Here is a 14,939-nt window from a genome sequence, read left to right on the forward strand (position 1 = left end):
ACTCCAACCTGGCCCCTACATCTCATACATCAGATCTTACTGTGGACAGAGCCAGCTTGATCTTTGGTCTAGTCTCTCATATGGACATGAACTTCGATGCTCTCATATCAAGACAAATGACTTCCATTGCCCAGTCTAACTCTTGCAAACTTGGGTTTCCTGCTTTGATCATCGCTTTATGCCGAGCCCGAGTAGTTGTCTCTTACAGCCTCACATTTGAGTGCCTGAGCCCGGCCATTAACTTGGCCTACATCAGGAAGAACTTTTGGAACATTGATGATCTAACAGTTGCTTTCCGGGGGGCTAGGAGGGCGAGGGCGAGGCCAGCTGATATTCCATCTTCTTTTTCAGCTTCAGCACCTACTCCAACATCTACTTCTACAGCTCCTTCAGTTCCAGCTCATGTTGACTCATAGCGCTTTGAAGCCATGCTTCAAAGTATCCATCAGGGTCAGATTCTATTGTTGCAGAGTCTACAGGTGGTAGCTCCTCCAGGATCCATCTTATCAGTGGAGCAGTTCTTAGAGAGGGTAGCCTGGCTTGGGGCCCAACCTTCTCTTGATAGGGAAGGTGAAGGTCCCACAACCCAGGTACCCCAACAGGTACAGGATGCTTCCTCCGAGACCACCATCCCAGAGCCATTCACTCTTCATCCTGAGGCAGGGGAAGAACAAGCAAGACCAGAGACTGTTGCAACTCCTGAGAGATCCCTTGAGGGCACATCAGAGCCTCCTACTCCAGTGGCAGACCTCTCCTCATCACAGCTTGCAGTTGACCCTTCCACTCCTTTACTTGACATACCAGAGGACCAGACCACACCAGTCCTGGCACTGAGCACCTCTCCTCCAGTTACTCTAGTACTTCATGTTGGATCAAGTGGCCTCGGAATAATTAAGAAGGGGGGGTTATTAACGAACCTTTACTAATTAAAAATCTATCCTTCTTAATGTTACCAAAAGTAAAAGCAATAATTAAAGTGCATAGTGGAAAATAAAGAGTGTAGGGAAGAAGAAGACAAACACAAGAGTTTTATACTGGTTCGGCAACAACCCGTGCCTACATCCAGTCCCCAAGCGACCTGCGGTCCTTGAGATTTCTTTTCAACCTTTTAAAAACCTTTACAAGCAAAGATCCACAAGGGATATACCCTCCCTTGTTCTCTTTGAACAACCTAGTAGATGTACCCTCCACTAGAACTGATCCACAAGAGATGTACCCTCTCTTGTTCTCAGTCACAACAACCCAAGTAGATGTACCCTCTACTTGTACCACAAAGGATGTACCCTCCAATGTGTTAAGACAAAGTTCTCAAGCGGTTAGTCCTTCGAAACTTTGTGAAGGGGGAAACAAAAGAATTCTCAGGCGGTTAGTCCTTTGAAATCTTTTGTTTATGGGAAAGGGAAGAATCAAAAGAATTATCAGACTGTGTCATTTTGAATTCTTTGACTAGGGAGAAGGGAGACACAAAAGAATTCAGGCGGTTAGTCCTTCCTTCTTTTGGAAAAGGGAGAAGAGAGACACAAAAAGAATCCAGGCGGTTAGTCCTTATCGAATTCTTTTTAGCAAAGGGAGAAGAGAGACACAAAAGAATTCAGGCGGTTAGTCCTTCGTTCTTTTGGAAAAGGGAGAAGAGAAACAAAAGAAGAATTCAGGCGGTTAGTCCTTGGCAAATTCTATTTGGCAAAGGGAGAAGAGAATGAAAAAGATGAATAGCATAAGTTTTTGAACAAAGAACTTTTCTTGGAAGAGAAAGTTTTGAACAAAAACTTTTAGAAAGATGAAGAGAAAAAGAATCAGAAAAATTTTGTAGAAAGAAATGAAAGAAGATGTTGAAATATAGATTGAAAGATAGAATGATTGAAAGAGATGATGGATCAATGAATAATGTTTCATGCGAAGGTCACATATTTATAATTTCTTGATGACTCAAGTCAAAACTTGTAACTCTTGGCAATTCCTTTAAAACTAATTACTTAAAAAGTTATGACTTTTGAAAGAATCATCATAAACAAGTCACTTGAAGAATTGTAACCTTTGGAAATGAATTTTTCGAAAACAGTCACTGGTAATCAATTACCATTAAGGTGTAATCGATTACACATCAACATATGTGACTCTTCAATTTGAATTTTGAAAATCTTAACATTTTAAAAATACTGGTAATCGATTACTGCATTCTGGTAATCGATTACCAGAGAGTAAAACTCTTTGGTAATGATTTTGTGAAAACTTCTTGTGCTACTTAATGTTTGAGAAACTTTTTAATACTTATCTTGATTAAGTCTTCTCTTGATTCTTGAATCTTTGAGTCTTGAATCTTGAATCTTGAATTTAATCTTGAAATCATTCTTTGGGCTTTTTGTCATCATCTTTGTCATCATCAAAACTACTTGAATCAATTTGATTCATCATCATGAAGCTTGCTTCTACACTTCACTTAAATTATAAGGAGGATGCTCAGACTCAGGACACCCAGGATCTATCTCAGGACTTTTGAATTCCTGATGATTTTGCTTTTTGGATAATTATCGTAACTATTATATTTCAGTACATTGTTTTTAGTGATTTTGATTTACGTTTCTTTATATACTTGTGTTTTTTGTGAATAGATAGTATGCATGTTTTGAAGCATACATAACAGTTTTACTTGATCATGATGATTATGCAGTGACATACGTTTATCTTTTTGTGGAATGGGTGTGATAATCTGATTTTGGATTGAATGCATGATTATGATGAAGATTGTGTTTCTTTTCATACGTTTAAGCAAGTGTGTATGTCAGACAAAGAAAGAACAAGAATGTGAACTTGCAATTAGAATTGTTAGTTAGTAGACAGGTTGATTGAGAAAGAAAAGCTTGAACCATAACCGATGAGAGTGTGATCTTAAACTATGAGTGAACGACTAGCTTTGAATAATAGTCTTTGCATCAATCTTTGAATTTTAGAATGAAATGTATGAATGAGGACATGATGAAGGCCATGATTGTATATACAAGCCAATTGACCAAAAAGCTTACCTTGAATTATAATTGTATCTTTTACACCCTTTGTGAGCTAAATTACATTTTCAAAATTGAACCCTGAACTTGAATTAATATCTCCTGATTCCTTGCTTAGATTCTAGGAGAGGAGATGGTTCAAGGCAATTTGCCCCAAATTTGGGGGAGTTAACCAGGATGTAAAGTGAAGGGTAAAGCACATCAGCACACACAACAAATAAGTTGTGTTAAAAAAAAGAGAGAGAAAAAGCAATCAAAGAAAGTGTGTGCTATTGTAATAAGGTCAAATACAAGTTAAAGTGAAAGGCTAGTGAATAAGCTAATTGTATTAAAAAGGCTACTCGGATAAGTCTAGGATTTATGCTTTCTTAGAATCTAAGCCTTTGAATCCTAGAAAAACCAATTATTTTTGCAGCCAAGCCTCACTACAAGCCTGTGAAAGTCCTTCTAATTCTGTTTATGCATTTCTGACTTTATGGCTTGAGATGAAGTTCAAAGATTGGACCTCTTGCTAGTTGTTGTTGATAAATAACTTAAACACTTGTGCATGAGTGAAATAGTAGCCATGAGACTGTGGTTTAAGCTACCTTCCATGATATCTGTCTTATGCCTAACTTCAATTAATTGTGGACATACATCATGTTCTTCTCTTTGAATAACTACATGCTTTGTAAAAGACAAGTGATGAGGGCATTTTGCTTCATTCTGTTATCATGCAATCAATAGTTTTTTTTGTAGCATACACCTTTGTAAATAGTCATTGCATATTCTTGTCACTTGGGGACCAGTGAGTCGTTCTTTATTTGCTTGAGGACAAGCAAAACTGTAAATTTGGGGGGGGTTGTTAGTCGATGAATATGACTAACTTTTGTGTAAGAAATCTGTGAAATTTGTATCTGACTCCTCCCATTTATGGTTATTTTGTAGTGTTGTAATTAATTTCTGTTAAATATAGGTAATAAGTACTTCGGACTCCCATTTTGTGTATTTAATAATCATTTCCTTTCAATTTCAGGTTAATTAGGCAAGTTTATGAAGTGTTGATTTTTAGCTTCTCGCTAAACCAATATGTCGGCTTAGTGAGCCATCCGCTAAGCACACCACTCTTGCGGCTGAGCGCGAGGAAGAATCTAGAAGAAGGATGAGCTGGACACACGCGTTAAGCGAGAGCTCATCCTGCTAAGCGCACCGCTTGCATGCATCCGCTAAGCGAGAAGTCGGGCGCTAAGCCGAAATTCACTTATGCACGCTAAGCGAGCCAGAGTTTGGAAGAGGAGTTTGGGCAATTCTCAAAGATTTTGCATGTTTAGAGATTTCTAGAGAGAGAAAGGTCCAAGTTCCAGAGAGTTTTGAGAGCTTTTGCTGTGCGAAGACTAGCAGAGGACTGAGCTTGAAGAGGAAGCTATCTGGAGAGCATGAGATGAGTCTGTGAGTGATTGTGAGGTTCTAGAGGTGGAGGAGACATCCCCACTACTTGTATTTCTTCAATCCTTCATTTTTCTCTTCTCTTTGTTATAAAGGAAGCTTCCCAGATATGGAGAGCTATCCTTTGTTGGTTCTTCCTTGTAGGTACTTGATGTAAATACCTGTATATCTATTTAATGATATTTTATGTGTTCTCTGTGTTATCAGTACATCATTTCAGTGTGCTTTTGCCTTGATCATGCAGATGCATGCTTTGTTAGGATCATTCAATAGTGGAAACTAGTCTGATTCTTAGAACTTGATAGGACAGGGCTAGTTTATCGTATTATCACAAGGGATCGGGGTACGGTAACCTAGTTGTTTGTATGTTTGTCTTAATGCAGTTCTGGTCGAGTTTAGTCCAACAAGAGGAATCTGAGGATGATGCTTGATCAGGATTAGGCTAGACTATCATGAGGGATCAGGGTTTAGCATTTCAGGAGACACCATAGAACACACGAGCATTGTTAAGTAGAGAATATCCTTATAACACCAGGAACCTAATAGGAAGACCAACACGTTGTCGACTTATCTTTACACATCATCTCTCACGTGATTTTCCTTTTTAATAGTTAGTTTACATACTTGTTCATAGTCAACACATATCTTTTCATACTAGACACCTATTCACTGAATATAGTTTTACCAAGTAACACAAGTTTCCCAAGAGTTCGATACTCGGTTCTTACCGTTTTATACTACTTGTGCGATCTGGTGCACTTGCCAAGTTCGACCAGATTGTTGTTAAAGTAAGTCATTTAAACAATATGCTTCTACTTATATTTTAGTACTGTGTAGACTAATTTGTACTTAACATTGAATATCTAAATTTCATAATGTATTTAGTGTAATAGACAAAAAGGAAGCACTGAGTGTGGGTATTACGTCATGCACTGGATGCCAACTATAATCTTAGGAAATTTCAAGAATAATTGGGAAATGGTAATTTTTAATTCACCAAATTTCATTTTTTTATGATTGCTATTATGTTATTAACTTATGTTTTATTTTATCATGCAATATTTCACTGATGCTAGACCATTGGAACCAGAGAGATTGAAGGAACTTTTCATCCAGTGGCCAAAGTATTATTTGAAAGTTAAAAATGAAACTTAGGATGTTTAGGCAATTTTGTAATTGTAGTTTACTTACTTTACATTTTTTACAATTCATGTCTCCTTAACATTAAATATTCTTTTAATTCATAGTAATTAATAAATTTCTCATGGAATTTATGGTAAAAGTTGTTTCAAAACAGAATGAAAATTATATGTTGTGTGGTCTGGTTTTAAATTTTGCAGGTTAATTTTGGGTTCATTGAAAAAACAAATAGCATATTAAAAAAAGTTCTAAAACAACATCGGTTTTTTAAAAAACCGATGTTGATATATAGATTTATAACTTTCTTTTTTCATAATTCTTATTATATAACATCGGCTATTTAAATAACCAATGGTGTACTTATTAGTTAACATTGATTTTGAAAAACCGATGTTAACGATATTACTTTCAACATCGGTTAATAAACGATGTTGAAAGTCTTAAATAACTGATGTAAAAATCTTATTTTCTAGTGGTGCATGGTAGAAAACTCTTATTATTCACCAAAAATAAATAGAAAACTAACTTTTTCCTACAATGTTTCATTTGTTATTTTTTTCTCTTGGTTGAGCATGTATTTTTGCATTTATTTTTGTATTTGATTCTTATGTTATTTGCGTTCTAGGCTGCTAATTTTTATTGTTTCCTGGATCAAATTGTTATCTTAATTAAACATTTGAAACTGACGCAATTCTCAAGTTAGTTGTATACTATGGTGATGTGAAAATTGTTGCAATTTCTACTTGTTCTGATTTGCAATTTCTACTTGTTCTGATTTGCAAATCCAATCATTCTCAAAATGACATTTGAAGATGTAAATGATGTTGATGATAAGCCCTCAAAACTTCTTAAATATCGTGCTTTTTATGTGAAGATGATGAAAATGTGTTATCTTTAACCTTTCAAGAGTCACAAAGGAAACCTACACCTTAATCGAAAAACATTGATGCATGGGTTCCTTATGAAGGGAAAATATTTAAGAGTGATGAAAATGCTTATAACTTCTACTCTTTATTTGCAAAGAAAAATTGTTTTTCAGTCAAACGTGATCTCGCGTCTACGAATGTAGTAAAAGTAAGGGTGAGGAGAATCGTTAGAAGTCTATAGAAGAGGGAGTTTGTTTGCCCTCGTGCTGGTAATGTTAAACCTTAGAAAGTCATTGAATTGGAAAGAAAAAGGAACAAAAAAAGCTCAAGATGTAATTGTAGTGCAAAATTGGGGATTGCTAAAAGAGAAATTGGCTTTAAAGAACAATGGGTAGTTACATGTTTTGATAATACCCATAACCATAAGTTGTTGGATGATAAAGAGGTCCATCACATATTATTGTTGTCAAAAGTTGGTTGCCCTATAAGTCTCATAATAAGAGTTATTGAGTTAGAGAAAGGAATGGATACAAGTCATCTACCCTTTTTGAAAAAGGATATTAGGAATTTTATTCAATCTCAAAGTGGTATTGGTAGAGAGAAAGATGCTTCTAAGGTTCTCAAATTATGCAAAAGTTTGAAAGACATAGATGACGCCTTCCATTATTATTTCACAATAGATGAAAGTGGCAAATTGGAGCATACTATCTGGGTATTTGGAGATTCAATTCGTGCATATAAAGTTTTTGGAGATGTGGTTGCCTTTGATACCACATATAGAATAAGTCGTTAAGATATGCCCCTTGGACTATGGGTTGGAGTTGATAATCATGGAAATTCAATTTTCTTTGGTTGTGTTCTTCTGCGAGATGAGAAAATTCACTACTTCACATGGGCTTAAAAGGTAAATTCCAATTCTTCTTCTTCTTCTTCTTCTTCTTTTTCTTCTTCTTCTTCTTCTTCTTCTTATTATTATTATTATTATTATTACTACTATTATAATTCTAACTTTGGGATTTTAATAAATTTATAATTTGTTTTATTTTAGAGTTTTGTGTCTTTTGTAAAGGGAAAGTATTCGCAAACAATTCTTATTGATTAAGATCTTGCACTTAAAGAAGCTATTTCTATGGAATTGCCAAATACAAAATGCATTTTGCATATGACATATTGTGGCAAAGTTATCAACTTGGTTTTTTTCCCTTAGGTTCACGATACAATGATTTCAAATCTGAGTTTTATTGGTTATACCATTTAGAATGTGCAGATGATTTTGAGCAACAATGGATGTAGAAGCAAAGCTTCATGATGAATCAAGATTGATTCAGAGATGTTTTGATGATAACAAAGATGATGACAAAGGTGATGACAAAAAGCTCAAAGGTCAATCAAAGAATGAGTTCAAGATGTTCAAGATAGAATCAAGAACAACACTTCAAGATTCAAGAGGAAAGGTGAAGAACACTTCAAGATTCAAGAGGAAAGTTGATTTCAAGAATCAAGAATCAAGATTCAAGGTTCAAGCTTCCAAGAATCAAGATCAAGATTCAAGACTCAAGATTCAAGAATCAAGAGAAGACTTAATCAAGATAAGTATGAAAAGGATTTTTCAAAAACTGAGTAGCACATGGATTTTTCACAAAACATGTTTACCAAAGAGTTTTTACTCTCTGGTAATCGATTACCAGATTGTTGTAATCGATTACCAGTAGCAAAATGTTTTTGAAAAAGTTTTCAAATGAATTTACAACGTTCCAATTGATTTCAAAAAGCTGTAATCGATTACAATGTTTTGGTAATCGATTACCAGTGCCTTTGAACGTTGAAATTCAAATTCAAATGTGACGAGTCACATCCTTTCACATAAAAGCTTTGTGTAATCGATTACACTGATTTGGTAATCGATTACCAGGGATTGTTTCTAAATAAATCAAAAGATGTAACTCTTCAAATGGTTTTTGACTTTTTCAAATTAGTTTTTAAGTTTTTCTAAAAGTCATTACTCTTCTAATGGTTGTCTTGACCAGACATGAAGAGTCTATAAAAGCAAGGCTTTATTTTGCATTTCAAGTATCTTGAAAAACCTTTACAATACAATCCTTTTAAATCTTTGAATCTCTTTGAACTTCTTCTTCTTCTTTGTGGCAAAAGCTTTCCAAAGTTTTCTGGTTTTCTAAACCTTGAAAACTTGTGTTATTCATTCTTTTCATCTCATCTCCCTTTGCCAAAAAGAATTTGCCAAGGACTAATCGCCTGAATTCTTTTTGTGTCTCTCTTCTCCCTTTTCCAAAAGAACAAAAGACTAACCACCTGAATTCTTTTGTGTCTCCCTTCTCCCTTGTCAAAGAATTCAAAATGACACAGTCTGAGAATTCTTTTGATTCTTCCCTTTCCCTTATACAAAAGTTTTCAAAGGACTAACTGCCTAAGAATTCTTTTGTATCCCCATTCACAAAGTATCAAAGGTTTAACCGCCTGAGATCTTTGTCTTAACACATTGGAGGATACATCCTTTGTGGTACAAGTAGAGGGTACATCTACTTGGGTTGTTGACTGAGAACAAGAGAGGGTACGTCTCTTGTGGATCAGTTCTAGTGGAGGGTACAACCACTAGGTTCAAAGAGAACAAGGGAGGGTACATCCCTTGTGGATCTTTACTTGTAAAAGGATTTTTACAAGGTTGAAAGAAATCTCAAGGACCGCAGGTCACTTGGGGACTGGATGTAGGCACGGGTTGTTGCCGAGCCAATATAAAAACTCTTGTGTGTTTGTCTCCTTCTTCCCTACTCTTTTACTTTCCGCTGTGCATTTTAATTTTCGCTTTTACTTTTGGTTAAGTTTCTCTTCTACTCCTTATTCTCTTAACAACATAGTAAAAGCCTTAGAAGAGTAATTTTTTAATTAGCAAAGGTTTAGGAATAATTAATTCAACCCCCCCTTCTTAATTATTTGAGTCCACTTGATCCAACAATGGAAGTTGATGGTTGCACAATTTGATCTAAGTATGGATAGACATGTTGACTTACTTTATTTTCATCGTTAATCTTGGGCTTTAGCCTATTTGAGAGACTTTTTTCTCGCTGAGATGACGACATCTAGAGGCTCAGAATCTATAAATTCATATATAAAAAGATTCTTAGATGTTAAAACAAGTTTGGTAGATTTTGAAAATCAAGTATGAACTACCTCATATGTGTTGTTTTGGACATTTTATTCCTTGAATTATTGGACCAGCGGCCTCAATAACTTAAGAGGGATAGGCTCAAAATGCAGAAGAAGCAGCACTCAATTTAATAATGTTCTTTAAACATGAAAGACAAAATTGATTGCAACAAAATAAATGAGATAAGGGAAGAGAGAATGCAAACACAGATTTTATATTGGTTCAGCAAAGTCCGTGCCTACATCCAGTACTCAAGCAACCTACTTGAGATTTTCCACTCCCTTTGTAAAAATCCGTTTACAAAGTCTGAACCACACAGGGACAACCCATCCCTTGTGTTTAGGAATCCTTACAACTTAAGAGACCCTCAGTCCCTTAAATAATCTCTTTGAATGAGAAGAAAGAAAGAAGAATTCTCTCTTAAAGAGAAGGATATTACAATTGAAGTCCATGGAGAAACTCTTAATGGATTTGCAAGTGTTTGCCCAAGAGTTTCTTTTGAGAGAGCATTTGGCAATGAATTTCTCTTGGAATATCTCTCATTTCCTTTTGAGAGGATAAGACATTTTGAACAAGCAAAACTCTCTCTTCAAAATTCGTGCCCAAGTCACCTATTTATAGGACTTTGATGGCTATTCACAAATCCAATCAAAAGATGTGATTGTTGGCAGATTTTCTGAAAACTCTCCACTGGTAATTGATTACAATGTTTGTGTAATCGATTACACAGTTATAATTTGAAGGGTCATGAATTTTGAATTTGAATTTTAGGAGTTTCGTTGCTGGTAATCGATTATAGACATATGGTAATCAATTACATGTTCAAAATTCAAATTCAAAACCTTTTTCGACAACTCTTTTTCATTCTTCCCTTCTGGTAATCGATTACACTTCCTGGTAATCGATTACCAGAGCCTTGCATGACTTTGAAACCCTTTTGTTTTGAGGCAAGGCTTGATCTTTAGTGAATCTTGAAACAAGGCTTTGTTTGTTGAAGCATTCTTGAATTAAACTTGAAGCAAATGCTTATCCTTTGAAGCGGCCTTGTTTGATTCTTCTTTGACATCATCAAAATTCATGTATTCATACATTCACATGAATCAGTTAGCTTATAAGTTTAGTATAATTAATTTGCTTTTGTGTAGGTTGGTGTTGTCGTCAATATTAGAAATCAAGCTGGAGAAGAGCCAATAATGCAACAAAAATACCATAATCCTTCAATTAGAATAGGTTTTCCCATTGAGGAACATGCTGTAACTATACTTACATCTTATGCCTTTGAGTTGCTCCAAGATGAGATTGAACTATCTACATAATATGCAGCAGCTAAAATTGGTAATGACTCTTACCTAGTGCAACATCATACCAAACTTGATGGAGGTCGCTTCATATGTTTGATAGAAAAAGAATCAATAAAATGTTCTTGTAAAGGATTAGAATTCTCTAAGAATATTATGTAGACATGCTATTAGAGTGTTATTGAAGAATGATTATTTTCATCTCCCAACAAAATATTTTCCTTTTTGATGGAGACGAGAAAGTTCATTAATCCCAAAATCCGGTCACTTGATTAATTGGAATGATAATTCCTATGTTGAGATTTGATCTTTAGTTCAATGTCTTGATGTTGAGTGTTTAAAGATAGAACATCAAGTTAAAGTTGATACTAAGGAATTAGAGAGAGTTATTGAGTTGGTAAAAGGCACGGCTGAAGTTCAAGAACATTCAATTGTGTTGGAACACAATGTTTCAAATAACAATGAGTATGATGTTGAAAATCCAATGGTATCTAAAGTGAAAGGTTGACCAAGAGGATCAATGCCAAAAGGAGGAGTTGAAGTTGCAAAAAAGCCTTGTCGTTGTCATTTTCCTAATTACGATGGGACCAATCATATTTCGTGAAATTGTCCAAATAAAAAGAAAAATGTTGAAGTTTTGGATTATCAATCTCCTAATAAGTAAGTTATAAGCATTATTTAACTTGTTTAGTTGATGCTTGGACGTATGGGTGCTAATCTTTATATGTAGCATATTTTTTATTTTTATATTTTTGTGTAATTTAATTGGATGGCAAAGGGTTGGTGAAATTTGTCTTAAGAGTCAAAATAATTGTTATTGAATGTTCCATTTTAATTATATTAGCAAAGTACATAGTGTTTGACTTGCTTATGGTTGGTGGTAGGCATTACTACCTTTGTTGGAGTGTTTATTTTTATCTTTAAATTGTAAGCATGGTCGTTTTAACTCGTTGATTCATATCCTTAAGTAGGATTATTCAAAATGGAGGTGTGAAGAGTTTTGCTTTGAGATAATGGTGTTTTGAATACATGACTCTCCTATCACAGGAAGACTTCAGTAGTAATTTTTTATTTTTTTAACCTATTATTAGAATTTTGTTGCTATTGAAATGTCATCATGACTATACAAATGTACTTCAATTTAGGAAGAAAACGAATTTGAAGCAGTGCCCATCATGTTTATTTTTCATTTTTCTCGTATTAGTTTTAATTAACCTTGATAAAAATTAATTGCTAAATATGATAAAATGTAAGTAATAATTAGTAGCTATGAGTAAATAGGAGGATATTATGCAGTTTACGAATTAAAATGTTTAACTTTGTTTTCGGAACTAAACATTATTCAAGACATGTCTTAAATGACCGAACTTGAATGAATCCAAAGTAGATAACGAAAATGACTCATAATTCTACAATTTTTTTCATTATATGTGCTAAAGAAAGAAGTTAATTCATCTTGGCTCGTACCATCCCAATTCAGCTACAAGGAATAGGAATGATAACAAAACAAAGCACAATTCCACTCATCAGAATAGCCTAAGGCACCACATTCCAAAGGATATAAATATGCTTAACGTAACGGGTGCAGTACCACTGAACAAAGCACAACACCTATCCACAAGAAATATGTTGATATGGAAATATAAAGGTTAATGTAGGCATAACATAGACATAGAATTCCAATCATAGAATGAGCAAGAAAAATTGTTGCTTTTTCCCTTTAAGCCAATTCTAAGATCTTAAAGTAACAAAGACAACAAATATAACCAACAGCTCAAAACTCATGTATAGGATAACAATCAATTTTATTTATCAACAAAATATAAAAATTCACTAAGAGCTTTAATTGAGCATAAGGATTTCTCTAATTCAAGATAGGAAATTGTTCAACCTATACATACCTATAAGGCTACAATAAATGGATTTACCCCCATTTCCTCTTTCAGTACTCCATAATCTAGGTCAACACATCGAAACATCTCTATATTCCCCTAAGCTCCTCCCACCATCTCTCCAACCACTATTTGCAATAATGATTTCTGATAGCGGCGTATAAGTTTTTCTCCATTCTTTCTTCACCACTTCAAACCTCTCATCCCTCCTCTCCAATGCCACCCAAACTTATTCCAACGCATTCTCCACCAAAGAAGTTGCGATGGGGAGTGCCGACTGTTGGATCAAGTGGCCTCAAAATAATTAAGAAAGGAGGGTTGAATTAATTATGAATGTGTCTTGACTAATTAAAAATTTATCCTTCTTAATGTTACTAGATTTCATTAGGCTTTACTACTAAGTTATGACAAAGTAAAGAATAGAGTGTAGGGAAGAAAAAGACAAACACAAGATTTATACTGGTTCGGCAACAACCCGTGCCTACATCCAGTCCCCAAGCAACTTGAGATTTCCAAAAACCTTGTAAAATCCTTTACAAGCAAAGATCCACAAGGGATGTACCCTCCCTTGTTCTCTTTGAACAACCAAGTGGATGTATGCTCCACTTGAACTGATCCACAAGAGATGTACCCTCTCTTGTTCTCAGTATCACAATCCAAGTAGATGTACGCTCTACTTGTACCATAAAGGATGTACACTCCAATGTGTTAAGACAAATAATTCTTAGGCGGTTAGTCCCTTGAATCTTTGTAAGGGGAAACAAAAGAATTCTCATGCGGTTAGTCCTTTGAATCTTTTGTCAAGAGGGGGAAGGGAGAATCAAAAGAATTCTCAGGCGGTTAGTCCATTGAATCTTTTGGCAAGAGGGAGAAGGGATGAAAAGATAGCACACTTTTGTTTTCTACAGAATTTCCACTTGCAGAAAAACAAAATTTTGAAAATAAAGTTTAGAAAGTTTTTTGGCAAAGAGAAAGCAATGGACAATGGTTAGAGAAAGATTGTAAAAAAGAATTGTTTGGAAGAATATCATATATATGTTTTTTTTAATGTGTGCCAAAGTCATGTTTTTATAGACTCTTCATGTCTGGTCAAAGAAACCATTGGAAAAGTTGTGACTTTAGAGAAAACCATGTTAAGAGTTATAACTCTTAACTTTTTCTTCAAAACTGTTCATTGGTAATCGATTACCACAAAGGTGTAATCGATTGAACAATTCATTTTATGAAAAGTTGTGACTCTTCACAATTGGATTTGAATTCCAACGTTCAGATTCACTTGTAATCGATTACTAATATAGTGTAATCGATTACACTATTTGAAAATCATTTTGGAACATTGTAAATCATTTGAAAACATTTTGAAAACCAAACTGGTCACTGGTAATCAATTACTGTCAACTGGTAATCGATTACCAAAGAGTAATCACTCTGGTAACTTAGAAAATTTGAGAAAATTCTTTTGTAAAACAAAACTGTGCTATTCGGTTTTTGAAAAAATATTTTAATACTTATCCTATATGAAGTCTTGACTTGTTGCTTCTTAATTTCTTCTCTTGAATCTTGAATCTTGGATTGGATTCTTGATGCTTGATCTTGAAGTCTTGAATCAATTACTTGAGCTTTTGGCATCATCAAAATTGCTTGGTTCATCATCATGAAGCTTGCTTCTACACCGACAATAGAAGTAGTGTTTGCGCCAGAAGCCTCCCCAAAACGCGGTTCGTCCTCTGTTGTAGTAGGGTCTTCTGCACAACTCCATCATACCTTGCCTCTTGAAAATCTCCTCCAATGGCAGCGAAACACATTGCTGGAGGGTAGGTGTGTGTGGGGTTGATGGTGTAAAAATATTGTCCCTGATGTGGTGATAAGATTGTGTCCATGATGTAGCATGAAAAGGGGTTGGGGAGGAAGCAAAAGGACTTTCAAATACAAACTCAAAGATGGAGAAGAGAAAATGTATTTTTTTAATTAAATATCTGACATGACTATAATGTCCAAAAAATTTGACTAAAATAAAAGAGATTATGAACATATTTATCCTAAAATATTGGTGTATGGTGCTAAGATACTCTAAGATGTATGTTAGTAAACCCATACATATGTATAAAGTATGTTCGACCAAGTGTTAATATTTTAAATGTCACATGTTAGCA

General features: G+C 34.7%; 1 pseudogene; it reads left to right on the plus strand.

The window, feature by feature from the left end:
* The first annotated feature begins 428 nt into the window (after positions 1 to 428).
* On the plus strand, positions 429 to 11,558 carry LOC114391545 (annotated as a pseudogene).
* The last annotated feature ends 3,381 nt before the right edge of the window (positions 11,559 to 14,939 follow it).

The sequence above is a fragment of the Glycine soja genome, chromosome 17 (genome assembly GCF_004193775.1).
Source record: "Glycine soja cultivar W05 chromosome 17, ASM419377v2, whole genome shotgun sequence".
Taxonomy (NCBI): Eukaryota; Viridiplantae; Streptophyta; class Magnoliopsida; order Fabales; family Fabaceae; genus Glycine; species Glycine soja.